We start from the raw sequence: 27,149 nt of genomic DNA on the forward strand, positions 1-27,149 counted from the left end.
TAAAGCCAGCATTCAGCGGTTGCTTAATAGCATCGTTAAACACTTCTCTGATTCAGAAGTGTATTGATTCCTGTGTACCAACATTGAATGTAGCTACTGCTCCTTGTAAAACATGGTTAATTCTGGAAATGGGCTTGGTAGCAGTGATGTGGAAGGGAACCTGCGCAACATTAATACAAACTTTCTGCAAGTAACCTTGCCATCCTCCTGAGGCCCACACTAAAAGCAAACAGCTTTTCCAGAGCCTGGAGAAGTCTGATTCTTTTTTTAACTTGTGTCCTTTCACATCAAAAAGCATTCTGGAGATTTCACACCTACCAGCTTCTGCCAATAATCCATTAAAGGAGAAACAACACTTTCATGTAGAGAGACGAAAATGAGCAATTGTTTGCATGATCCCATTTTGGGGAAAGATGATCAAAATGTGTCCCAGATAAACTGAGCTGCCCAAGCTTTGGTTACTACTTTCTTCCATTGCCTGAGATGTGAAATTCTGATGCTAAGCAAGATATTTTCTGAGTTCGCAGCAAAGCTCTTTTGTTCCCTGTAGAGAGGCCAGTCATAAGTTCAGGATGCATATGGTCCCGCTCTACTCATCCCTCTCTCCTCTTTCCTCCCTTCTTCTTGCCAAGTAAACAACCAAAAGCCTCAGTAGGGTCACATTTACTTTCTCTCTACGGATTCTGGCTGACTCCTGGAGAAAAACTCCGGCTCTAAACTGGCTGTGACCAGTGATAAATCATGGAAGGGGTCTTCTTTTCAGTTGTGCTGAATCCCCTCTGAATTACTCCTGTGGCAAACGCAGCTGCTGTATGTCCTTTCTGAGAGGGGTTTTCCACGGTGGGTGTGAACGGCAAAACTACCTCTCCCACTGGGGGATGCCTGATGGGGAAAGGGAGCAGAGGGCTGGGAGTCTGGTCAGCCCTCTTCAGTCCAGATAAGCTGGGCTAGCATCAACAGTATGTCCATGCAGCAGGCAAAGATGAGCATCTGAAGGCAGAACTCTCTATAGGAGCTGGAAGAAGATGGTGGGGAACTGCAGGTGAGGAATAGCAGTGCTTGGTTGTCTCTGCCCTGCACCCAGAGTGGCTTGAGGCCAGTGCAATTCGGTCGCATTTTACAGACTGTACAGGCTAAACAAAGAGGACGAATGAAACAGTTCTGAGTTTTGTCCATGTAATTGTCAGGGCTTCTGATTTATGCCAGAGGAGCCAAGTCCAGCACGGGCACCATTCTGCCCTTGTAGGCCTGCCACAGAAACAAAGACCACAGCAACTTCAAACATCTGTTTTTCTTATAGAAAAGGGGCTTAGCATGGCCTAAAGAAAAGAATATGGAAACAAAAATGATATGCAGCAGATTACAGTTTTAGTTGAAATCTTTCAAAGCATTTTGGTAGGAGAGGGGAAGCAAGCGAAATTGTTGTTGAAATGGAAAAGATTCATTCAGCGGAAAAAAATCTGACTTAATTTCCAAAAACATGAAAGACTGCAGTCAAAACAGAAGCTGTAATGCTTCTTAAAAGTCGCAGTTTACATTTGCAGCTGTTGTTCTCCTCTTAGGGCTGGAATCCTGAGATGACCCCTCAGCCTCCTCACCCTGGGAGGCCCTGGCCTTGCTCCCTGGGGAGAGAGGGGGTGATGCTGGCCTCTAGGAAAGCTGAAAGACACAGGGAACAAAGTGCAACTCTAGTCTAAAGACCCTGTGACTTGCATTTTTCAGTTATTTACATATTTGTTGTAGTATCTCAAAGGGAAGTTACATTTTCTATCAAAACCCACATTTTTGGAAAGTCTCGTTTTCATTCAGAAGCAGTTTCAGCGTTAGCAGTGCCTGTTAGCAGTGGTTCTGTTAACGAGATTCACTCCAGGACAGGTGCTTGACAGCCTTCACCATGTGACTGATGTTTTTTCCTTTCATCTGCACAAAGCTGGGTTTATGCATTGTGATAAATATGGGAGGTGAGACCCACGCAGCAGTCTTAGGAAAGGATGCTTGGAGAAAAGAGAGGGCACCAGGAGAAGGGCAGAGGCATCTGGAATTAGTAGGATGTACCCAGACACCTCTAAATCCTGCTTTTTAAGTCCCAGTGAGGCTGATCATGTAAGATACCCACGATACTACCCATGGTAAACGAAACCTGGCCGTCCCTTCTGTCAGCAGAGCACGCTGCCCCTCAGCTGACTGACCTGGACAGAGTTACTGGGGTCATGTTTTCACATGCATAAACTGTTCTTCAATCATTTCTCTTAACAAATCAGACACAAAAACACTTGCCTTCCTCAAGCCTTTAAACACATTCTTACTTTCTTCTTTATCTTACTGTATAACTCAGTTTGCTGTTGGTTGTTGTTCTGACTTTATCCTGGGTTGGTTGTACAGCAGTTCGTTATAAAGGGGATGTCTTTTATAGGTTTCTAAGCTGCAAACTGAGCTGTGATAATTCCTATTTATCAAACAATATCAGCTTCCAAATATTGTTGAATTGTGTCCTGGTTTGAACAAAACCAGAATTAATTCTGTTCAGTGATATTATTTTTCCCTGAAGTCTCTTTTAAGTAACTGCACTTCCTGAAATCAGCAACATGTTTTTCCAGACAGTGACTGCTTCTAGTAGCGATAACCCTGGATGTTTATAATTGACACCAAGGAATGGGATGCAGAGAGGCCCTTGCTTATACCTGCTCCTATAGCAATCCAGGTCATTGCTAAATCTTGGACTCCAAGTTGGGGTGCCATAAGTGAAAGGGTTGCAAGTATATAAAAAGGTCACGCCTGCAGGGAGGAATGAGCTGGACAGGTGACCCAAAACTGACCAACTAAGTATTCCATCCCATATACGTCATATTCAGTATAAAGCTGAGTGAGGTTAAGCTCTGTCTTTTCTTTAATGGCCAACATCCGAGGAGGACTCTATCTGTTCTTCTGTCTTTGATCCTGTTCCTGAATTCAGCTCCTTTATCTGGTTCCTGTCTGCTGCTGAGTCCAGCCTGGGAGTTCCCCAGTGCCAGCCCTGCAGCGTCAGTGGTGATCTGTCATCACCAGGGCAGCTGGGTTCGGTGTTGGTTTTGAATACATTTATATATACTTGTATATATTTAATGATTTTCTTTTTTTTTATGATTTCTTCTTATATTGTTATTGTTTCATTAAAGCTGTTTTAGTTTTCTTTTCCATCAGTCTCTCTCTTTTATTGTCTCCCCCTTCCCCTTCTGGAAGGGGAGAAGTGTTAATGGAGAGCATCTGTCATTCGTTAGTGGTCAGCCGAGCCTCAACTGATGACAAACTGAGCCTTCAACACCAAAGGAAAATCCATATCCTTCTCCAAATGAGCACAGGTGGGTTGGTTTTGTTTGGGGGGTTTTTAAATATCTTTATTACTCTCAGGGGAGTTTGTTCATGCTGGGTCTTTAACTACACAGCAGCACTATAAATAGTAACTACAGTATCAGAAAATCATTTAAAAATCTGAAATGTGGAACTTAGCAGAATCTGGGGTGACTGAGTCAGTGAACTGCTACATCACACTTTTCTCAAAGAAGAAGCAATTGCTATCTGTTTTCCAATGGACTGACTGGACATGGGGCTGTGGTACCAGCTGGAGAAAAGGTATTTTTCTTATCCTCCATGTGATCAGAAGGCAATTTTCATACAAAACATCATTCAGGGCAGTCCATTGAGCAGCCTAGTCCTGTCCAGCCTACTGTCCCATGCTTTGGTTGAAGAGCCATCACTACCACACCCTCACTGGAGAGCATGGGGGGAACAGAGACAACACTCTCAGCTGCAAGTGCCTACACAGGTGCTTAGCACCATGGAGCCCCATCTCCCTGTGACTTTCAGGGGCAGTGACATTGATGTGAAGAGGGCATTATGCTGTTTTGGGCAATGGTATTACGTTGCTGCCTGCTAGCAGCTTTTCAGGTTGAGAGGGGTTTTCAAATGCATGTGACAATACAGTGCATCCTGTGAGAGGAACGCACTGCTGGGAACTGAGAAATGCAAGTTCAAGTGCCCAGTGTCCCAGGTCAGCTATTGAGCACTGTTTAACACAGGGACATTATGAAAAGAGTTTGTGTGATCTCCCTTACCTTCCCATAGCTTGGACAGCTGATTGGGTATTGAAGGGAGGTGATGTTTCCACTGAGGAGCCAGGGCCACCAGCACCCAGCCCTACATGCAACCTGCCCCAGAACAGGGCAGCAGTCACTGATGTTTTTAAAGTTCTGCAGCTCAAGGACACAGTGTTCGCCTCTTAGCAATGGCACGGTGATTAGAAATGAATTTGAGGCTTTTTCAGTGGCTTTTTTCCTCAGGTTGAGAGGTCCAAATTACATCTCATGGCAGCGCCTGTGCAAAAGCAAGGTGGAGGCAGTAACAAGTCCTGCTTCAGCAGCTGCCCAAGGTGGAGCTTGGGATTCACAAGGCAAGAAGGGAGTAGAGTCTGCAGCACAGTTGTGGGACATTTTGGACAGCATGTGTGAATCTGCACTTCTGGGCTCTGGGCCCAGCTCTACACCTGCCAGCTGAGGCACCAGTGCTAGCTCTTACCACCACTTGCCTACCTGTCCTGAAGTTTAGCATCCTTGGCACCAGTACCATTTCTTGTTGAGTTTGGCAATAAGCATGGGGCATGAACACTACTCAGCTGCTGTCCCACAGGGCTTTTACTAGCTGCATAGCACTTGGTGACTCAGGGAGGGCTGGTCTTGAGGAGTGGTTTGATGCCAGAGCTATCAAAACTGATGCTACCTTTGGACAGAGACAAAAGACAAGGCGTTTGAGGCTCGATCTGAAAGAACTTGATGCTGCCTGCAATGAATGCCTCTAGCTTCATCAGCTGGTGAGTCACTTAGGAGTGTCTAATTCAGTGACTCCTGGGAAACAAAACTTTAGCAACCAGCTCTCCTGTTTAGACTGGTGTGAGGGAGAAGTTACGTTCTTGGATCATTGCAGCCTGGTGCAAAGCAGTGTCAGATTCTTCCTTTCCAATTTAGTAGTGTTTTCGAGCAAGCTTGCTCTCATATAGAGATTTGGCAGCCTGCGGGAGAGCTGTGAATGGAACAGGCTGTTACAACTTTGGAAATCTTGGGCAAAACATTCACCACGCTTAAGTCAGTAGAGCCCCTGTGTTTTATAGGTGATGAATCACAGTGCAGTGTGTGCGTTACTGACCAGTACCAAAGTACTGCCGTGGTATCACAGGATGTGTGATGCTGGTTTTGCATGCTGCCCTTTCTTGCTCCTCCATTCCTGCTCACATCATCTGGTCCTGGAGAGCCTCTGCTCCCGATGCCCTCCTCTACCTCTTCCACCTCAGAGCTGAGGGCCCCCCCAGGGCTGGATTGCCCTGGGCAGGGAGTGTAGGAAGGAGGATGCGTGAAAGAGAATTGCACCCCACTCTCCTCTTTTGGCTGCTTCTGCACTCGTTTCAAAGTGGATGCCCTGAACCAGAGTGCACCAAAATATACAGTGATGCCACTTATTCCCAGCATGATCAGTGTAATGTCAATGTTCTTTATTACCAGTGTGTTTCCATTATGCAGCACATACATGTATTTTTACCAAGCTTGGAAATGCAGGAAAACAAATGAAAAAGAGCATTAGAAGAATTAGTTGAGGAAAACCAGCTAGCTTGATGCTGAGGTTCACAATTTTAATCTGTTGAAGCAGCAGTTCATTAATCTAAAATAGTGCCATGTGGATGCTTTCCACTTTTTCTCACCACATTGTATTATTCCACTACTGCCCACCAGCAGCTTGTTTTGTGCCTTCTTCTTAGCATCTTGCACCGAGTCTGGTCTGCAAAACCAGACTGCAACTTTCCAGATTCATCAGCCTGTGTCACTAAGTGTACGATACATTTTTTTTCAGAAGGGAATCCTGGTGAAGAAAGGAAGAGGATTCCTCTGCAGGAAACCATTAATTGCCTCAGGTCCCCTCCTAACCTATAGGATTTGAATCTACAGCTCTGCTCTCAGCCTGTGCCCTCACTGTAGTCTCCTCATGGGGCAGTGCCGCCCATTGCAGGCACACACTGTAGCCAGGAATGGAAGCACAGTGGATCAGAAAAAGTGAAGAAAGGAGTCTGTTTCTGTACCCCATTAACTAGTCTTGAACAGTACTGGGTTTATTTATTGTTATTAACATATCCTACCTTCAGGATTTCCTGCCCTCTCTATAAAATGCTTATAGATGTAGACTAGGTCCACCATCTGGGGTTTGAGACCATAAGCTCAACTGATTCTTTCTTTCCTCTTTATTTTTGCAAGGTAAAATAATATTTCTTGTCTCAGTAGGGCAAGGATTTTAACTAAAGATTGAGAGAGCTGAGGCAAGGTTCAAAGTGAGACCCAAAGCTTTGCTTGGGAACTGTATTTGGATGTTGTTCTTGGCCTTTTCCCTGACTCCTCCTCTGACCAAGCACTTCTCTGTGTCTCTGTTATCTCTATGTTAAGACGGGATTATTCTGCTAAACCACTTTAATACAGGGCTTTGGGAGAGGCTGGAGAAAGCCCTTGAGATATTGATGGAAAAAACATCGCAGTTCTTACTTTCTAGAAATGTCCATATATAGCTAAACTTAGGCAGTATCCAAGTGGATTTATTTATCCTAGCAGACTGTGTGCTCTGCGGCTTTCTCCAACGATACTCTGCTCCTCAGGTTTACATTCCCAGGGGCTCAATCCTGAAAATATCAGCTTTGAAGAACATGTTGTGATATATCTCGGCCAAGAAGTACAAGTCTCCCTGTCCTGGCTTTATATCCTGTGTGTTGTCAGATCACCTAAAAGGAGCCTAATCCACCACCGTTAGTGTTACAGACTGGCAGCAAGATGAGACTGGCAATGCTTTGTGCAATGTGCATACCACACATGCATAGGTGCATGTGCTGCTGATGATATAGCCCTTTTTATCATCTTTCCCCCCAGTATTTCAGTTGTTTAATATATCTGTTAACTCTCATGGAAAATGTGGGAGGTGGAGAAATATTGTTCTTTGTGGGAAAACTGAAGCATGGCATGATGTGACTTTTTCCCAATCTCTTGATAACTTACTGGTAGAGTTGAGGGACAGTTTCAATCTCCTTGTTCCTGGATGTTTGTGCAAGATACTGCCTGCTGCTCCTGATCTTGTTGGTAATGCTGCTAGTCTGGGTGGTACTGCATTTGCCAGAGTGCTTTGGTGAGCAGGGTGAATCGCTAGGAGTTCAGCATGGGGAGGTGTGTGCTCCTCACAGAGGAGTCATGCTGAAAGTGTGTTTGTTAATTACCTGCCTCGTATACAGGCTTGATAGCAATTCTGCCTCCTGTCAGGCCCACATACAATGGGGTGGCTGACAGCAACCTGCCTGGTTCCCGGCTTTGTCCAGGCACAAAAGCCCTGCAGCGAGTCTAGGATTGCCAAGATCCCAGAAAAGGCCATTCCTCCCGCAATGACAGATCAGGGCTCCAGCCCAGTATGAATCCCTTTGGGAAGTCCTCTTTTTCTTTTGGGAGCTTTCCAATGATACTGCTGCTTTTGTCACCCCCTGTGACTCTGGCTGGCCTCTGTGCAACCCATTCACCTGCTGTCTGAAGTGACTTTTCTCCCAGGTGCTGTGTAGCTCCAGCTCTTTCTTTTTGTCCATGAGCTGTTACCCATCGTCTGAAGCGGGGAAAGCTCACTCATCAGCATCTGGATGAAGCAAGTGGAAATCTTGCCCACCACTGTGCTTCTCACTTGCAGAGAGCTGTGATGGCTTCCAGTTACCAAATGGCTTTCCAAGTGACTACAAGTATCTTTGCAAATTTAGCAAGCCTGCTTCTGGGGCTGGGCTGGGACAAATGTAGGCTAGGCTGGTCCACAAGCACCAGGGCTCTGCAAGGGGCTCTGCAGCTCTGCCTTTGCTGGCAGGGACACCTTCTTCTCTTACCATGAATGCCGAGGTAAACCTCGAGCAGTTCCTGTGTCAGCACTTGGCCATTACCAAGTAGAAAGGTCGGCGCCAGGAGGAGTGCTGCCCGGGCACAGCCTAAGCCTGGTGGGTGTCACTTGAACCTCCCTGGGACCTGGCCTCGAGTACAGGATCCAGGGCGATGATCAGAGAAGACAGGCTTTTGTGGGACTGCTTTCTCATCCCAGTAAGGGTACAGTTTCTCAATTTATCCCGATTAAAATAACGAATAAGGATGACTGATTTATCAAAAATATCAGGAGTAATCTTTTAACAATATAAATCGGCTTCAGTAGCAACGTTTTATAAACATGGCTCAAAATTAATCTTCAGTCACCACATCCATGCATCACCATGGCTTGGATTGCACTTGGCTCCCCTCCAGGAACCCACTTGATATCCATGAGAGACTTCCAACAGGGAGGGAATCCAGGCTGTGCAGTGGCCACTGACACCACCCATTTGACAACAGGGTTTTTTTTCTAGCCTGTTCAAATGATGGGGATGTATTTTATATTTACAGTCAGCAATAACTGGAGAAATGTTCCCCTCTTCAGCTGTTACATGTGAGTCTGGGCCCTAAGGATTTCTTGCAAGAAGATGGCATCCAGCACCACAAAGAATTTCATTTTTAGGTGGCGTGACTCTGTTGACCTAAATACCACCCTATAAACCATAAATAACATGCTTAATAACATTACGGGTTTTGTGGTATCATGTTCCCATGGCAAGACTTCAAGGTCATGCTGGCTTTTTTTGTAGTCATCTGACAGGATGACTAAATTCTTTATCAAGTTCTGGTTGGTAACTGAGAAAGTCTCGTGCTGTCTGATGATAGCTTTCACCATGGGGTCCCCACTATATTCCAAATAATCAGTAGACAGGCACAAGGGAAATGGACCACAGAGTGGATATAGGTGCCACCTACAATCTATCACTTATACCTTATTGTTCTTTATTTGCTTGGTAGGGGCCAAATCCTGCTGATGTACATATTACTTCCTGCAGGATACGCTATCCTGACTGCTCGTGGACCTCTGAGGAAGTGCCTGCACCTTACAAAATCCATGAAGGGCCAGGACCTCTGCATAACAGCCTAATCTCACTGCTGCAGAGTGTATCTAGCAATGGGAATATATTCAAGATGACTGGGTAGGAGCACTCATATCTCAGCAGTCAGCTTGCTCCCTTCTACTGCATCTGGAAGTCATCTCAACAATCATGAATTCCAGAAACAGAAATTGAGGGTTCTTTGTGCTTGCCAGTTTTTAAATGTGGGAATTTAATTTTTTCAAGTTCTTACCCTGCAACTTTGAAGAGGCTTGAAACAAACCCCTTAGGAAAAAAACACACCATGCCTCCTTCTCCACCCCTGCCTGAACAGTGGAAATCGCTGTTTCATCTGCTGATTCCAAAGCATCAGCTAGTTTGAGGTGTGAGAAAATTACGTAAAGTGCCGCTGCTGGTGGATGTCTCTGACAAAAGGAAACAACCCTGTTTTACTCAAAGAATGTGGAAAGATAAGAAAACAAGGCAGCTGAAGTGATTTCATTTCAAGGTTTTGTCAGGGAAATGTATTGAACTTCATACCTCTACTGCTGAAGGCTTTAAGCTTCTAATCACAGGGAATCTAATTTTTGGAAAACATGGTGATGAGGATGGAAATGAGGAAAGTTCTTCATCAAGTAAGGCATTGCTCCATGAATAGAGAATGAATACAGCCACAGTCTGTAGTGGCCCAACAAGGAAATTAATCCAGTGTGAAACTTCACACTGATAAGCCAAATGGTTTCTTAAGAGAGCCTGTTTATTTTGGAGTTTGATTTAGTTTTAGTGGGTTTGGGTTTTTTTGGTGGTTTAGGCTTTTTTAAAGTCTGCATAGGGATTTCTGTGTCCTTTAAACAGGCTATTCCTTCAAAGAGGCTTGAAAGCAAGCCAGTGATTTTTCGTGGCTCAAGGTCTAAATGTTGCCAAGAGATAAACTATTTATAGGCTTAACACCTGACTAGGTGTTAAATAGCTCTTGCTGATAAACCTCTTTGTGCAGAATTATCACTCTAGACTGAGACTGGACTGAAAACCCAAAGATCTGGAATGCTTGAAAGAGTTCAAATAGGATTTAAGAAAGTGCACATTTAATGCACCTTCTGTAAGGTATGTGTAACTGAGCAGGATTAGAGACTTTGGTAATGATAGACAGGTCCTTTACCTTTATGTACAAACAACACATCAGTGAATTTCTTAAAAGAAAATCACCTAAGTGTTTAAATACAGCTTTAAAACACAAACGAGTTTATCTACCTAATGAGTTTTCTGCGAGTTGGATCTATGTTTAACAGCCTCCACTGGGTGGTGGCCCCCCTCATCTAACACAAATATTCCCTTGACCCCAGTATATTTGTTATAAAAGCAAGAAAAAAAAAATCAAAGCTTATTGGACTGACTTGCTTGTTTGGAGAAGCTGACAGAGCATAGGTGACCTTAGACATGTGGGGTGGGGGGGTCAGGGAGCAGGACTGTATTCATTTTACTGTGTAATAAATGTTTCAACATATCACAACCATCTTGGTTGCCTTGCATGCTGGCTGCAGGGGTCACAACCAATTTGCTGAAAAATATTGAGCTATAAAACAGTCTGGAGCCTCTTCTACTGCAACTCTAATCCTCTAATAAATAACTGGAGAAGACCAGACTGTGTCACAAAACGGTAGAAGCAGAATTTCAGAGCTGTCTCCCACCCACACTTCTTCCGTGCAAGCATGTGCTCTGGAGCCATTGTAGGGCAAGGTCCCCAGTCGCCTAGAGGGAAAGAATCCAACCACGGTCAAAACCTAAGTCCTGTGGGCCAAGGTTTTCTCAAGTCTGAGAAAAATGCTAAGCAAGGCCAGTAGTCTGCAATTTGTCCAGGCAGGTTTCTTCAAGTTGGCACTACCTGAGTGTTGTATGGTTGTGGGGAGCCAGGAGCGCAACAGAGCTAAGAACAAACGATGGAAATGGGAAGCAAGGAGGTCAGGAGGCTCAAGGTGCTTATAGCCACTTTCAGTCCAGTCTGTGCTTGCAGTGATAGTGTGGTGGAGCCATCCAAACATTACTGCCCTCTTCCTCAGGCACAGCAGCCTTGCTGACTGTGATACACGGTGAGAGTCTGCAGGTGTAAGAGCTCCCTGTGCAAAAGGCATGCTTTAGACCCCACCTTCAACAGCAGACAAGCTTAGCAAGGCAGAAATGAAACATATACTTCATGAATCCTTTCAGCAACTTCATGTCATCTTGGCCTAACACAATTGCTGAGCAGACTATATCACCAATTAATTGCTGTGATGCTGCTAAGCTGCACTATACAGTCCTGACTTATTTTCTTCCCAAGCACAGTTGTATTGGTAAGTTGAAGATTTCTGTCCCTTGTGCCGGTATCAGCTGGAGAAGTGTGTGCTCCTAGTTCCCAGCTAGGAAGGAGGCTATGCAGATCCAAAGGTCAAACTAGGCTGCAGCTATTACAGAAGGGATCTGGTTCCCTTGTCCTCTACCTTCAGCTTGACAGTGCTGACTGGGCACACAGGCTCAGCCCCAGGGAAGTGGGTCTGACTTGCTCCCCTCTGTTCCTGCCATCAGCTGCCAGCTACGCCCCAGCACCTCTCTCTGCACAGCTGATTGCGGGTGACTGTGTTTACCAGACCACAGCTCAGAAGCAAAGGGAGGCAACAAGAGTTGCTGCTGTTACAGTAAAAGAGCCAGCAGGTGCCTCAGAGAAACTTAGTCTCAGGCAATCTGTCATTTCGGTAGGAAATCTTCATATATTTGGTATTTAGCAACTTTCCTCTCTAGCTTTTGCTGCCTGTGAACAAAATGAAGAAATACACAAGGCTATTTCAGAAGAGTTAGTTCAAACAGCGAGAATTAAGTATGTTGTTAAAGGGATCCTTTTGTGTCAAAGGATCTTTTAATTGTCGTGTACCATATGAAGAGGATTTCCATTATGTTGGAGGAGTGTAAAAAAACAAGTATCCTTTGAGGGGGAAATCTGGCAGTTCTGGCAGTTCAGCCTCCCAATGGCCTCCTGAAATAATAGTCACGCTAATAATCATAATACTCAATAGTAGCAAGTATTAATGTCCTGTGGTACTAGACATTAATGAGATCTATTCCAAAATACTGTGCGCAGTGTTCACAAAAGGCAGACTTGGACCAGACAGGTGCAGGCAGGGAGAGCTGAGCAGAGTAGGGGAACCGAGAGCCTATCTGGGATAAGGGGAACTTGGCTGGCTCAATGCTAGTGAGAAACTATCCTGGAGTGGATACCAGTGCTTTCTATAAATAAAGCAAGGGCATAACACCAGGGAGAGTGAGGAGTCAGTTAAGCTAGAGGACAGAGTTGGCAGCAAAAGAAATAAAGGGCCATGAGTCAATTAGAAGAAAGTTTGTAATCAGAGGAGAGAGGTCTTGAACAATGTGTCACTGGGTGTAATGGCAGCTGGGGCTAGAGCCATGTTGGACACCCTCCCTTTGCATACTGTCATTGCAAGCTATAGCCTCTTGAAAGCCTTCTAGTGCTGGAGGTGCCTAAATCTCTTAGCACAATCCCATCGGCATTGAGAGTCTCCTGGAGGCTGGAAAGACTGTGTCCCCACTCACCCAACACTGCACAGCCTGAGCAGCTTCATGCTTCTGCTCACCCTTGAGCCCCTTCAGAAGTGGCTGATCACCAGCTGATGTCCTGGGGCTTAAACCTGGAGGTCTCCTCACTGTGGGGTTGCAGAGGTCTGTCAGGTCCAAGCCCCTAGCAATATTCATCAAGAACCACTGTATTTTAAACATGACTACAGAAGGGGGAGGCAGTGCTCCACTACCCACGTTTTTACACAGCTTCGTTATTGGCAGCCAAGCTAGAAAAGAGGGGCTAATCCCCACTGGCTGCAAAAGGAACGTGAGCTCCCAAATCTTGAGTCCCCTTTGGCTATAAATCAGGATTTGCATTGCCCAGCTCAGCAGGTCTTGCAGCCCGTTACTGTGTCTAGGCCAGATTTCCTTGCTCATTTTTGATAGGTTTTATTATATTCTGAATGAGGATTGTACGTAATGTTTAGTAGCACCAGCGGGGAACAAGACTTAAAGGTGCAAGGGGTCCTTTTTAGTACCTTGGTCCTGTTTTGAGTACTGTACTATCATGCTAATTTGTTTTATTAAGTGAATAATTGGAACAATGGAGATACATGAAGTTGGATGAGACAGTGTGCAGGCAGAGGCAGCCCTGTGTTACACAGTCTAATATTGTGGCAAGAGGAGTTTAGCTCTTATCTGATTCAATTTTTCAAGATCTGCTACCAGTTTATATTTCTCTCCCTCTGTCATTTCATTCAATTTTACTTCTGCTTGGTAGTTTGGATTGCTTGTTTCCTCTTCACATCATTAACCTTTAAAAACCCTTATCAAACTTAAGAGCTTGATTCCTATTATAGCACAAGAGAAACTAAATGGTGCATTTAGCAGGTGGATGAGGCACCCCATATTCAGGGACTTAGTAAACTGCCATATTATCCAGTGTCCTGGATAGATTTATTAGCTTCCAGCAGACCAAGTCCGAAATGATCAAAGTGCCCACACTGAGAATGGAGCATGCAGGAAGATGCTCATGCAATAAATGGCACCAGCACCATTGCTGAACCTAACCCAGATGATTTTACAGAACAAACAAAGACCTAGGCTTCAGTCTATGGAGGCTGCAGCACTGACTCATGGGTCATGGTAAAATACGAAAGTCACTCCTGTCAATGCATGCAGGATGTGCACTTGTGGGAAAGGGAGAGAGACAGTGAGCACTCTGCTCTCCCTTGGAGAAAGGTTATTGTTTGCAGCTCTTCCCATGCTCCAATGGCCTGTGCCTGTTGCTTAAATTTCCTGCTGATTGCAATATGTGTGAAGGTGCAAAAACTCTCCATGAACAGCCAGAAGAGAGCCACTGAGGCATGAAGCAAGACTAAACCCTGTTGCCAGGGCTCTCCTCTCCTAGCACAGAGTGAGACTGATGCTTACACCTTGTTGCACTTGGCGGCCAGCTCTGCTCTCTGCTGGGATACAGCTTCCATCCTCACTTTAATTTCTTGCCTCTCGGCAATGAGCTCTGCTGCAACGCGGTTGACTTTGACCTCTTTTTGGAAGCAGAGTCTTCTGGAGTGTGTTTGCATTGCTTTCCAGTGTCTTGCTGGGAGCCTACCAACAGAACTGGCTTTGCAAGTCAGTAAAGGCACAGAGCAAATCCCCTTGTGCTTGCGTAAGACCAAGTCAGAGTGCACTAACTCTTTGTCCTAAAGCTGGCCAAAATGTCAGGTTCCACCCCCCCACCCTTGCAGTACAGGTGTACACATTATGTGGTGACCCCAAACCTGAACAGGAGTGCAACCATTTTAAGAAGTTCCCAGTTTGTCAAAGTAAACCATGAGACTTCCTCGGGCCATGATAGGAGCCATCATGACCCAAGGTCCCATCCTGCCACAGCCCCAAGAAACATAAAGTTTGATCAGGAGTGCAGCTAAGCAGCAGCAAAGGGGACAGTGGTGGGCTGGGCTGTACTTGCACCATTATGTCCAGTGAGGCTGATGGGACACTGCCAGGTAGGTCTGAGCAGCCCTCAGAGGCTCTGACATCCATGGAGCTGACTAGGTCAGGCTGGGAAATATCCAGGCTGTAGCCAAGTCTCACTCGGTGCTGTCTTTATGCTGGTTTTGGTGCACATTGATTTAAATGAATAGTAAGTTGTTGCACACTGGCTGGTGTGGGGGACACTTGCTAGACACGGGCTTAACCTCCAGAAAGATCTAACCTTGTGTGGGGTGTTTAATTGAGTAGAGGGCATCCTGGTTATCTCTAAGCATTTCAAAGAGGTGCCAAAGTTAGAAGATTAATCAACTCTGAAGCTGATAAACAAAAATAAACATCCTGAGAGATCAGTGCAGCCCACCCAAGCTCTGCAGCGCCCAAGGAGGTACCACCTCTCTCTCTCTCATGATTCAGGCAGGTGTAAGGTGATGAGACCGTGCAGCATTGCTCAGTGCCTACAGTTACACGGGACGAATCTGGGCAAAGGACCTGGGCAGGTGCCGAGGCACGTCCCGCTTTCTTCAGAGAGGAGGGAGTACCTGAGGTAGGACTTGAAACATGCCATGAACCAAACAGGAGTTGTCTGTAACTACAGATGCTATTGTTGAAGACTTGGAACTAAGATTTATTTCCTTAACACAGTATGTTTTTCTTCTTCGTTTGCATTCCTGATTTGTTACCTTTTTCTCATAATGAATAAATGATTTGGGCTTTCTGTATGTGTAAAAAAGTACATAATTTTTTGATATAAGATTTTTTTTGAGGGAAATCTCCATATAAAAATGTGCCTCAGCTCAAATTTGAACAGACACTTTGAATCTACTGTATGCTTGGCTTCTTGCACTCATGAAACTGCCTCAGCTCAGCTGTCTATGCACTGTACCAAGGTAATCTTTCTGAAGAACAGAGTGTCATGTGCTCACTTCTCTAGGAGCCCAAACTTGAACCCAAATGACAACAGAGGAATAGCTGGAAACATCTGGGGTGAGCTTGGCTGACATACACATTGTGCACTGAGAGGGCAGCGGTTTACTTAAGAGTTAAGAGTTTGCTCTGATTTAAGGAAAGAATGTCATTCCCTGAGATTCTCTGACATACACATGAATAGGCAAAGAGATTTGTCTGATCTCACGATGATGGGGACGAGTGACACCTTTGTCCTCTTCTTCCCTAGGAAAATACACAACAGTCAATCAAATCAACCAAAGCATCACCAAAATCATGATTTCTTACTTGGTGTTCACTTGTCTGTACATGGTGAAGTGGCCTTTGGCTTCAGCAGGCATTCTGCCCTTAGAAAATAGTTCATAGCTGACCATCTTTCTGGAAAGCTGTTACAGAAGAGAGTTACCCAAGGATATGCAGAAAAAGCTGAATGTCATGCAGGACTGCCATCTTTCTGGCCCAATACCCACATTATGAGATTAAGAAGAGCAAGACCTATCCGTCATCTTTCAGAGAGGGTTGGAAGTGGCCATTCTCCTTTCCTGGGGACCAGAGGAAGGGACTGACCACGTCTTAGTAATGATGATGGTGTCTATCACCTAGGCCATGCAGGGCACAATTGTAGGTTGCCCTGATTATCTTCATTCCAGACTTGGACTCTCTCTGCTGGCAGGTAGCAACACCAATGTAGGACAAAGCATTTGCATCAGCCTGGAAATTACTCAATTGACATGTTTTTTTAAAAAAATTAGCAATACTTGTTTGCCAGCAGAGACTGATCAGGCAACAACTTTAATCAGATTTCTTTTGATAATATTGCTAGCTACTGATTTTTTGTTGAGACACAATTGTTTAGTTCAAGTCATAAGCTCAATGATCCTGATGTAAACTGAAAGGCAACTGGCTGTATTCATTGGTGTCATAATCAGATAAATTAGAAGAGCTGAGGGCAGGATGCATCTCCTTATCTCTAGTAGATTAGTTCTCAGCATACTGAATGCAATGATGGTTTGAAAAGTTCTTAAAAGATGTATGAATTGATGACAGGGGAAGTTTCATATTCTGATTTTTGTAAAGCTTGATTGGCTTCAAAAGCAGTTACACTACTAAGAAAATTTATGAAGCAAGGTCATTTCAGTCATTTTTGTTATTTCAACATTTCTTTTAGGTTCAACATTAAGTTAAATGGAAATGTAACAAGAAATCTCATGCAGTTTATTAGCTTTTGCTTTTTAAAGAAGGTCTACACTGCATGTTTACGAACAGATCAAGAATTTCCTTCTGGAATCAAACCTTGTATGAGAAATACCAGCTTGCAGTGATGAGATTTTTTTCCTAATACATTTCTTAACCCTGATAATAGTAATGATATTGATGGTGCATTGTTATGGCATACAATCACACAGCTCTGCTTGGTAGCGCACAATAGCAAAGATGAGAAGGGGTTGTGTTAAGACAAAGAAAAGAGTCTCTTTCATTGCTCTGGCATCAGCACTTTCAATCTCAAAGGGGTTTTGGTCTGAGTGTTTACAGAGATCACTGTATTTTGAAATGTTCTGCGTACAAAATGAATGGGTGTTTTTATAAATATATATATCTATATGGGCAGGGCTCCTTACGAGGACAAACTGAACTAACTACAGACTGAGAGAATATAAAACAGACCTGTCCAGCTTCTTGATGAGTTGGTGCAATGATTATACTTTAGTATAGCACTCAGGGGCCAGCCAGCAAATACATTGTGTCACATTGCACGATGGAGAAAGGCATTCAGGAGGCAGGCGGGTTTTCCAACAGAAAGATTCAACCCAGCAATTACCAACATGACAGCCTTTATCTCACACTTCTCTTTTAAGTTTAACATCAATGTTTAACTCCAAAGATTTGAAATTTTATAACTGTGAGCCCAGCTCCTGATAAGCAAGATTGACATATATTTATAACTCAGAGTGTGATGATCTCTTGAACAGATCCTTCTGTATGGATGGATGCTAAACAGCTCTTGAGGATTTTCTTCAGAGGAAATGTTTGTCCTGCCACCTCTGCAGAGATTAATTCAGTGGATGTGACTGCTGGAGCCGTGGAGAAAGTACCTGGTCTCATGGTTCTACAAATAGGGAAATGATATATGGTGCCAGCTACTAATTTTCCACTAAGCACAGAATAAGCCTGGCAGATATGGTATTAAAAACAAGGCTTCTGTTGCAGGATTAGTCCCATTCAAAATATCTTAAGTGTTCTTATGCATTTGATTTGTTTATGGTTATAAATTTTGGAAGTCTAGAGTCTTTTATTACTGGGAGTGGAGGTCTTGGAGGGCAAGCTGCAAAAGAATGGTCTTGAAATGTGCAGAGCTAATGGGCATGTCTAGTATGTTGCTGATTCTTTTGAAGAGATACTCTACAGGAAAGAAGTGCTGCCAACACATGTAGGAAGGACTGAGACTCTCAGATCTTTTGCACCATTTTGAGAAGGCTGATGGGCAAGTCAGCTAGATGTAGGCAGCTAGGCAAGTAGGTTCAGGCAGCAATTTAGATGAAGCAGGTTGATGCATGTATGTGTCAGAGCTCTGCGGTATGTAAATAGATACCACAGTGCGGGGCACATTACAGTTGAGGGGTAGATTAGATGGACTCATGCGGGAGCAGCTACACATATTCAGTTTCCCAGATCTGTCCTAGACTTTTCTGGGGCTGAGTCACCCAGCTGTGCCCATATGTGTCATATTATGCATGGTGATGGTCTATCTTTTTATTTTTATTGACTCCATATTATCTGCTATAAATTCTGGTTTTGCCATGATGAATCATCTCACTGCCTTCTACAATCTCCCTTCCCTATGTTGCAAGACAGATCTAAATTCAGTCAGTGCCTACTGACATCATCCCAGTTTGTTTTTATTTTCTGCATTGCCACCTTTAAATGCACAACACTAAGTTTACAGATAGAGTTGGTTTACACGTACAGGAAAGTTACTACTGAGTCATTCTTCCTTTTTGTCCTAAATTCTTTAGAAACACTGCTGTTTCTGAAAATCTCTGACCAGCAAGGTCCTAAATTCAAGGGTATGGTGGTGTTTGAAATACACCTACCTGTATTCACCCAGCTGGGTCAGCAAAACATTTCTTTTCCTGTTCTGCAGCTGCAGCAAATACCTCATGTGATACTGCTGGGGACCCCCAGTTGCTCATGATGAGTTGGGAGCACAGTACGTGTCTTTCCTGACACGCAGTGCTTTATGCACTAAGCTGCATGTATTTTGATGACTTCTCCTGCAAAGGGAGGGAGTGGAGTTAGGGGAGAAAAGTTTTTAACAGCCTCTACCTGCATCAACACAATCCAACCTCTTTTGTTTGAAATATACCAAACTGTGATTTGGAGCAATATAAATTTCAAGATAGATGCAAATCTTCTGCTGATCTCTGCTGAGCAGGGGGGAGCTGTGGGGAGCTGTGTTTCCAGCCACAGCTGCAGTCCCTGTTTCCCTAGCAGCCTCGACCAGATCCATGCCCAAGCAAAGATGGTGGGGCAGGTGATCACAGGCCTTGAGGCTTACCCTGGCAAATATGCTACCATGCCACCATGCAGAGATCCGACAAGTCATGTTAATGCCCTTATCTGGGCAAATGTCCCTTTCTAGCCACACATAACACCTCAGAGGGAATTTCAGCCTGAAATCTTCAAAATCAACTGAAAAAAAATCAATATAATTGGTTCCCAGAATACCACCAAAATACAAATGCTGCAAACAGAAGTTGAGGGTTAAGGTCAGATTTTTTTTGGATTTTTCAGAAGCAGCTTGACTAGCTTGGCGCTGTCCTTTTTAACACACTGTTCCGAGCTCCCTCTTTGCGTTTGTATGTGCATGTGTGTGCACCTACTGCAGTGTCTGCAGAGACAGACGAATTTTAATCTTCCTCCAAACTGCAATTCTCGCAGCAGTATTTTGTTTGATTTGCACAGCAAAATGTGTTTTTCCTCTACAAAGTAATCAAAAGAGGTACAGAGTCCCATATTTGTATCTGAGTTAGACCATTTTAGTTACATGTAGTTGTAGCTTTATTTTTATGTAATTTATTTGGTTCTCTGCTAATATGCACACTGTGCTGCTAATTTTTATGATTTTTTTTTCCTGAGTTGCTTAGCTAGTACAGAACTCTGACCTATCACCCACAATGACAAAGACATGTACTTCCTAAGACAAACTCTTTTTCTGCTTGCTCCAGTTCAGCTTAACCATCTGCATAATGCACACCTATTTTTTATATTTCATTGATGCTGTGCTCAGACAGAATGGTGGCTCTGTGCACAAGTACATGCTCAGGTCCACAGTTCACAATTGTGGTTGTCATTTTGTGTCAGCAAATTATCCTTAACCATATGGGATCAGCAGAGAGCTTTTCACTCATCTCCAAGGGCCCTGAAGTCTTATTTGTTTGTTTCTTACCAGATGTAGGATATCACTGGAGCTCGAAGGAAAAGTATTAATATGTCATGTGAACTTCATATGGCAAGCCAGTGTATGCCATTTGCATGTCACGCTTTTCACAGATCTGAAATGCAATTTTAAAAATCTCTTGATGGAATGTACATGCCTCTCCCTGAAGTGTTTCTGGTGCTCTTCAGCCTGAGCTGTACCTTCTTTGGAAACAAGTAAGTACACTTTCACAAAAATAAACGGGCATATACTGAATTCTAGTAGCTAAAGATCTACTTGTTCTTTACATAAATAAATGCAAAACACTGTGTTCCCTACCCTTATCTGTCAATTTTGCACCATACAGCAAAGAACCTAGGGATGTTTGAAAGCATCTGGAAGTGGAGTTTTAGCTATGTGAAGGAATTCTTTATCAGAAGAAAGCTGGAGAAAGCCCACACCTTCTGTAATATTTTCCCCAGCTACTCTCTTGCCACACTAATTTGTATCTGGAATGGATATCTCAGGTAAAGGACTTCACCCTCTTCACCCAAGTACTGCAGATTTCCAGTAAGATAGCGTGCACATACATATACATACGAAGTGAGAGAGTGAGCACTTATTCATGTGTGTTTTGCATGACAGGAGGGTCAGAAGAGACAATAATAGCTTGTCATAAATAAAGAAGTATAATTGCACTAGGGAAAAAAAATGTTGGTAATGCCTGACTGATCTATCCTTTCTTTGCGTATTTACGTGTGTTCTTTCTAGCATGTGGTGAGACCTTAGTGGGTTTTGACTGATTGCTTTGTCCTCACTTACTCCAGTGGGACTCCATCAGCTTCTCTGATACTGGACCAATATACCTGAGCATACCACAAACCCAATATTGGTTCTCATGCTTTGTTATACAGATGTGATGCAGAGCAGAAACAAACTGCTCCTGGGGCCAAATATCTGGTATGGATTGAGGTTACAAAGATCAGTGATGAAGACAGCACCCTCCAGTTACTCCAGTGGTTTCTGGTAAATCTTTCTCTATTTAAAAGAAAAAAAAAATAAAATATTATACTCTACTCCTATTCACATCCTGAGCAGAGAACCAATAGCCAGAGACATTTCGTAACACTGGTGAAAATTTACACTATCAATCTCTTTTTTGTGATAGGAGTGTTCTGGCTCTCGCCAGACATGAATGTGTCTAAGGCTCTGCTGGCACCATGTGCTGCACAGCCTGCCCCAGTGAGTGTGCTGGCATGTTCACTAAGCGCTGCTGTCTGCAAAAGTGAAGTCTTGATGCACGAATGTTGTTCGGAACTTTTTTTTTCTTTGACTGTGTTTTAAAGCTAGCCACAGTTTCCTGTGCAACCTGAACTGAGGGTTTGCAGTCGAATGCCCCAATGTCATTTCCGTGTGACTCAATGTGTCAAAAGCTAGGCTGGTGCGTGCAGCCTTGCTTTCCCCTAGTGTCTGACTCACGGTGCCAGCATTCATCAGTGATGGAGGTCCCTGCTCCTGGTGTTCCAAGCCACATGCAAGTCTCTGCTGGTACATAGCAAGAGGTTGTCAGAAGTTTGACAACAGCACAGAAATGTGCAATTTTTGGCTCTGGGACTGTTGCTTCAAAATGTCACAGAGGTAAAGAATTTAACAAGATTCAAATTTGGGTTCAGCATTATGTGAAAACAGGACTGTTAAGTAATTAATCAGAAAAATATTTTGAAAGGTTGCAAAGTGACAGGTTTTGAAGATTTAAACCAGTCTTTATGAGCTGGCCAGACATCTCTCAGGGGAATGATTTATTGTGCTAGAATTTTCTTGCAAATGCTTCTAAACCACCACTGTCAGTGTCAGCCTATAGGGTCTACTTAATCTGACCACTGGCCTGATTGATTTTTAGGTACCAAACAACAGAAAATAAGATTATATCAGAGATCAATCCATGATAGATAACTGACCACAACTAATGTGACAGACATGATATACAATCACAGCAGAGGAAACGAACCATTTTAATGAAAAATAGTATGTGCCAACCAAAAAGTGACTCAGTCTTTGCAGCATTTCAATAAAAATATCTTTGACACTCTGCATGTACCCACCTACACTCATATATAGTGTGAGTAGCTTAAGACGTCTAAACTTGTCTCACAATCTCAGGTCAAAAGGAAATCACTCATTAAAGTAAAAAATGGTAAACATGATTTAAGCGTTTTTGAAATTCATGCTGGCACGTCCTCATAGCAAAGTGCTTTGGTATCTGGAGAGTGAGCATGAAGTGGACGGATAGATTTCCCTACACTGACATGGTAATGTGCCTTGCTGTGGTCCCAGAAGACTCTCCCACCTGACGGCGAGATGTTCTTTAGCTGAAGAGAGCAGTACCCACTGTAGCCCATGACGTGATCGATCATCCTGCCCCCACACTCCGACGGAGCCTGCACGTGCTCCCACCAGCTTCTGCGCAACTGTCAGGTATCAGCCCCCTCCATTTGGGCTGGACCAGCCTTAACCTAGTGACCAAGGGAGCTGTTTACATCCCATTTCTAATTCCTTGAAACAAACCCCTCTTCTTGCTCAGCTGACACAGGAGCATCAGTTCCCTGCACTCCCCCAGTGCTTGCTCAGCAGCACCAAACACTGCCTTGGCGCTCTCAGTGCACCCTGATAGCGAGCTGATTTGTACGTTACAGCTCTTTGCCCCTCCATTTGATGGCCAGCAGCATTCAGCACGCTCTGTCTCATCCCAGTGAGCTTCCCTCTGCCAGGCTGTGGCTCCAGGGATATGGGTGGAGGGAGACTCTGTGCAGCAGCTGGTGACCTACAAGGACATTTCCGCAGCAAGGAGCCACGGAGGCTGCCAGCTCCTTGCACTGGGGGAGAGCTTGGCATTGATGACCATCACCTGCATGTGGCCAGAGCACCTACAGCCTCACCATCCAAGGCCTGGTGAAAACACCCTAGCCTTTCCTTATCAGCAAGGTGGGCCTAGATAAATACAGAAGGACAGAAGCAGGCAGCAGCTCAAATGGAGAAAATGCATCCTGCTTATCGTTACAGCTTTGCGTAACATCCAGGCAGCCTGGCTGAAGTTCAGTTCTTTACTCCAGCTTTCATCTGTGCTGTTGTGCTTGTTCTCATCTTATCTGTAAAGATGTCGAACATATTTTCCATCTCACTTTGTGGTTTTGATGCTTGTAAAACAGGTTTTTTCTGTGCTCAGGTTTTCCCTGGAGCTGTGATCTCCAAACACAGCTCAGGAAGCTAATGATGCTTAGTTTGGAGATCTGGGTCTCCCTGCCTCAGCCATGCTGACGGGTGTCATTTAGTCCTATTGTAGTTGAGGAAACCATGTACGCAGCAAGCTAGTCCTTACCTGTGAAAGAATCTGTCCTCCTCTAGGCTTAGGTTGGGATTTTCAACAGCCATTTAACTCTGCTCTTGAGGAATCAGAGATCTCTCATTTTGGTGGAAAAAAACTCTACTATTCTTTCATAATCCCACTCTAATTTACCTATTCACATCCATTTTTAAGATAATATAGACTGACAAATCTAAATTACTACGGGACAGTAATTACTACTTGATACAAAAAAAAAAAAAAAAAAAAAAAAAAGAGAATAAATACAGAAAAAGGATTTTTTTCTGTCTTCTTGCTTTTAGTGATGTCTCTTTCCTCAATATACTTGTGACTCTTATTGCACTGTCTGCTTACCAGCTCAGTAGATAGAGTCCAGAAGCCTGCTGAATTAGGTAAGTGTACAGTTATTTTTAACTGAGTTGAACATTACATGTTCGTATGGCATGTTGTGCAACAGATATACACTGGTGTCATATGACATTCTGTCCAGACACTTGTCCTAAATTTAGCTCTAAATTTAACCTGAGAGATGTAGGGCAAATAATTAAATGTCAGCTCTGCAAAACAAACCTGTTGCGTTATGATTTGAACTTGAAGGAGGCATAAACCTCTGGTCCTCTCTCATGCATGCTCAAAGCAGTCAGTGCAGGACAACAAAGCTTTCTCAGTGGCCGCCTAGAGGACAGTTCATTTGATCAGGGCTTCAGATACTGTATTTATTACATATGAATTTGACCCCACAGCAAAAACAGCACTGAGTAAATAGAGGTGATGGTACAAGGGCCTTTATAGCAGAGTCTACTCTGGTTCTTCAGTTGCTGTTGTCTGCACAGCACCCCATGATGTCTCAGGCCTGGCCACATCATCAGGGGAGCAGGCCAGTGTAGCATGGCAGGAGCCAATGTGGATGACAGCTTGTCCCCTTGCTTTGAGTTTCTGAGCCCCATGGCAGCGAACCCCCTTCTAGCTGGGGTGGCCAGAAGCCACCTTCAGCATTCATCCCAAGCCAGACTGGAGTCCATCTCTCAGGAATCAAAACCACCCACTTCTCCCTGGGGCTGTGCACAGGAGGGTCCTGCTCTGCCTGGCCACTCCAGTAGCACCTGCTAGCCTTAGTTTAACTCCAAGCATATAGAAAGTTGTAATTCCTTGAACTTCATTGTGCTCAAATATACGAACATTTCTGTGAGCTGCTGAATTTAGGTAAGGGCACATTTATTTTTTAGGGCTATTTATCTGTGGCAATAGTAAAGCAAAGACAGATCTGTATCTAGAAAGCCCGTTGTTCTCATGTCATTGAGGGAAGGGAAGGGAAGGAGAGCAATGCAACAGGTCTTGTTGCATACAGCAGGCACAATAGTTAGAAACACATCAGTCTTAAAGGAGTTAGAGGGTACCAGTGAAATGCATCAAAAGAGACTTTGTTCATACAGTAGCCTGAGGGATTGAATAGAGAGGTAAGCACTCATTGTATATTTCCAAAGACTGCTTTAAAAAAAACTGTGGAAAGGTTGTTTCCCCATCAAAATCAATTTCACTTTTCCATCATCGCTGTCTTGAACTTGCTGTTTTTCCCAAGCCCTTCGCTATTCGTAGCAGCGTGTGTCTCTTGTTGCCATTCTCATCCTTCTGCTCCCCTGAAAAAGCCTCACAGCAATGAGGTTGCAGCAAAATCTCTGAATTTTGTGGATTTTGTAAAGGTCAGGAAAAAGACAAGTATTTCTTTAGCGTTCTTACTAACATACATTATAACATAAGATAAATGATATTTGCACAGCAAAGTGTAACTAAAGGATAATGTTTATGCTTTCCCTCTTCCTCCAAGGAACATGTATTTGTTTATAAAGTCTTTGGGTTGTGTTCACTTCATATTAGCATTTCATGTTCCCTCTGAGTGATTCCTCTTTCAGTTTGAGTCAGTGGATATGACCTTATGATGACATTTGCAGAGAGGTAGTGACTGCAGTAGCTGTATGCTCTTCCAAAGCTCACTGGCAGGGCAGGTCTGGGCTGAACCATCAGATACCTGAAAAGGGGTTTAGGACCCTGGATACTGGGTGTTCCCCTTTGAGCTCATGTCATTTTTCCAGAGGAGTGATGAGTCCATTTTGATTGCATCTGAAAGGTAAAAATTTTCCGTGAGGAGCCACTGTGCAGAAGTGGAAGTCACGCACTGAGCCGAAGTCCACCTTGACTTGGGTGTGTGAGTCAGCAGCCATTAGAGAGGGAGAAATTCCTCCTGAAAGGGGAATTATGTGCTTAGTAGAGTCATTCCAAAACACCTACATCTTTCCAACACTAAAGTATCTAGGCAGCAGAGTCAGCAAAAAATAATGCATACTGTATTCCTTACGCCTGGGCATGTGTGACATCTTGCACCTTTTCCCATACAAGTGCCTCTGGCTCCTTGCCTCTCTCAGGGTACTGTGGCCAAAGCAATCATTCGTTCTTGCAAAGGAAATTGAAACCATCTTCCTCTGTGGGTGTTTCTATCTTGTTGTTACTTGAATGTGGGTTGAGTTCAGGAGGCACAGGGGAGTTGCTTTTGGTTCTGGGTTTTACATTTAATCTTTGGGAGTGTCTGATGGACGAACAGCATGGCAACACTGAATGCAAAGCTCTGCTCACTGGAATATGATGGTGAAAGGTACAGGGATGTGTGCCCTATGTCTGTACTTTCAGTGAAATATGCTACTCAAAACATCTTGCCACCTTTCTACAGTAAAAAAGTTCAGACAAGATGTAAGTAACAAGGGAATAGTTCCAGGTAACTGGTGCACAAAGCAGTATGCTGTTCTGTGGCAAAGTATTATGAGGATTTTCTGTCCAGGGACTGCTGCTGTCACAACTAATCGGTATTTTCTTCCTTTCAGAACAGACACCCCCCTGAGCCAAGTGTTTGGATGCAGTAGAGTTAGTCATCATTGGTAGTTATAGGCTATGGACAAGAATACAATTTGTGTCAATGTCCATTCTCACCTGCATTTCATCATGTGACAACACATCTACGGCAGCTCTGCGTGCAGAACGAGTCTGTAACAAGCTCATCGGTCTCCCGGGATGCACAAATGATTCTTTGTTTTTTTCACCAGCCTTAGCTGCCTGATTCAGTTGTGTGGCTTAGCAGAGCTGAAGGGCTACTTAATTCAACTAATAGAAGCAGAGACTCTGAACAAATCCAAAAATGAAAGAAATGTTGAATGTGTTTTCCTAACCTGACTTCTGATGACTAATTTGAGGAAACATGAAGAATAAAGTGAATCTTACTGTTCATTTGGCCGTTTGTTTTTTTCATTTGGTCATCCTTCTTTGTCTTCTCTCAGATTCAAATCTCTTTTATTGTGCACTGTTTGTGAGACCCTAACTGACTGCCCCATCAGCATGAGTTGGCTATTTCCATAATTTTCTATTTAAAGAGAAAGTAAACAGGTCTAATATGCAGTGTCTGAGTTTGAAATCTGTCCCAGAAAATAGCGTAAATTGATGTATTTATTTTTGCAGGTGACATTTTGTAATCTCTTGGAACGTCTTGGGGTTAAGCTGAAAATGCAGATCTGTAACTGTGTGTGCCCCAGGGGAAATATTAGCAAATCTGATGCAATGGTAATAAATCATAACAATTATTATTATGCTTTGGATGTTGTAATAAAGCCACAACATTGTTTTATTGGGAAAAAAAAATCAACCCCCAAATGTATGATTTCATTCCTGTATAGTAATATTTCTGTAATTAATATTTCAAACTTCTATGAGGTCTTCCTCTGAGAATACCAAAGTATTTCACAGATAATAATTAAATAAGGTCTTATTTGGCAATTTCTGTCCATATAAGTAGTCTTGCTGGCTCCCCATCTGCAAGGAATTTTTGGACCCTTCTAGGAAGTTAATGCATTTGA

Source organism: Leptosomus discolor, chromosome 3 (genome assembly GCF_034619465.1).
Source record: "Leptosomus discolor isolate bLepDis1 chromosome 3, bLepDis1.hap2, whole genome shotgun sequence".
Classification (NCBI taxonomy): Eukaryota; Metazoa; Chordata; class Aves; order Leptosomiformes; family Leptosomidae; genus Leptosomus; species Leptosomus discolor.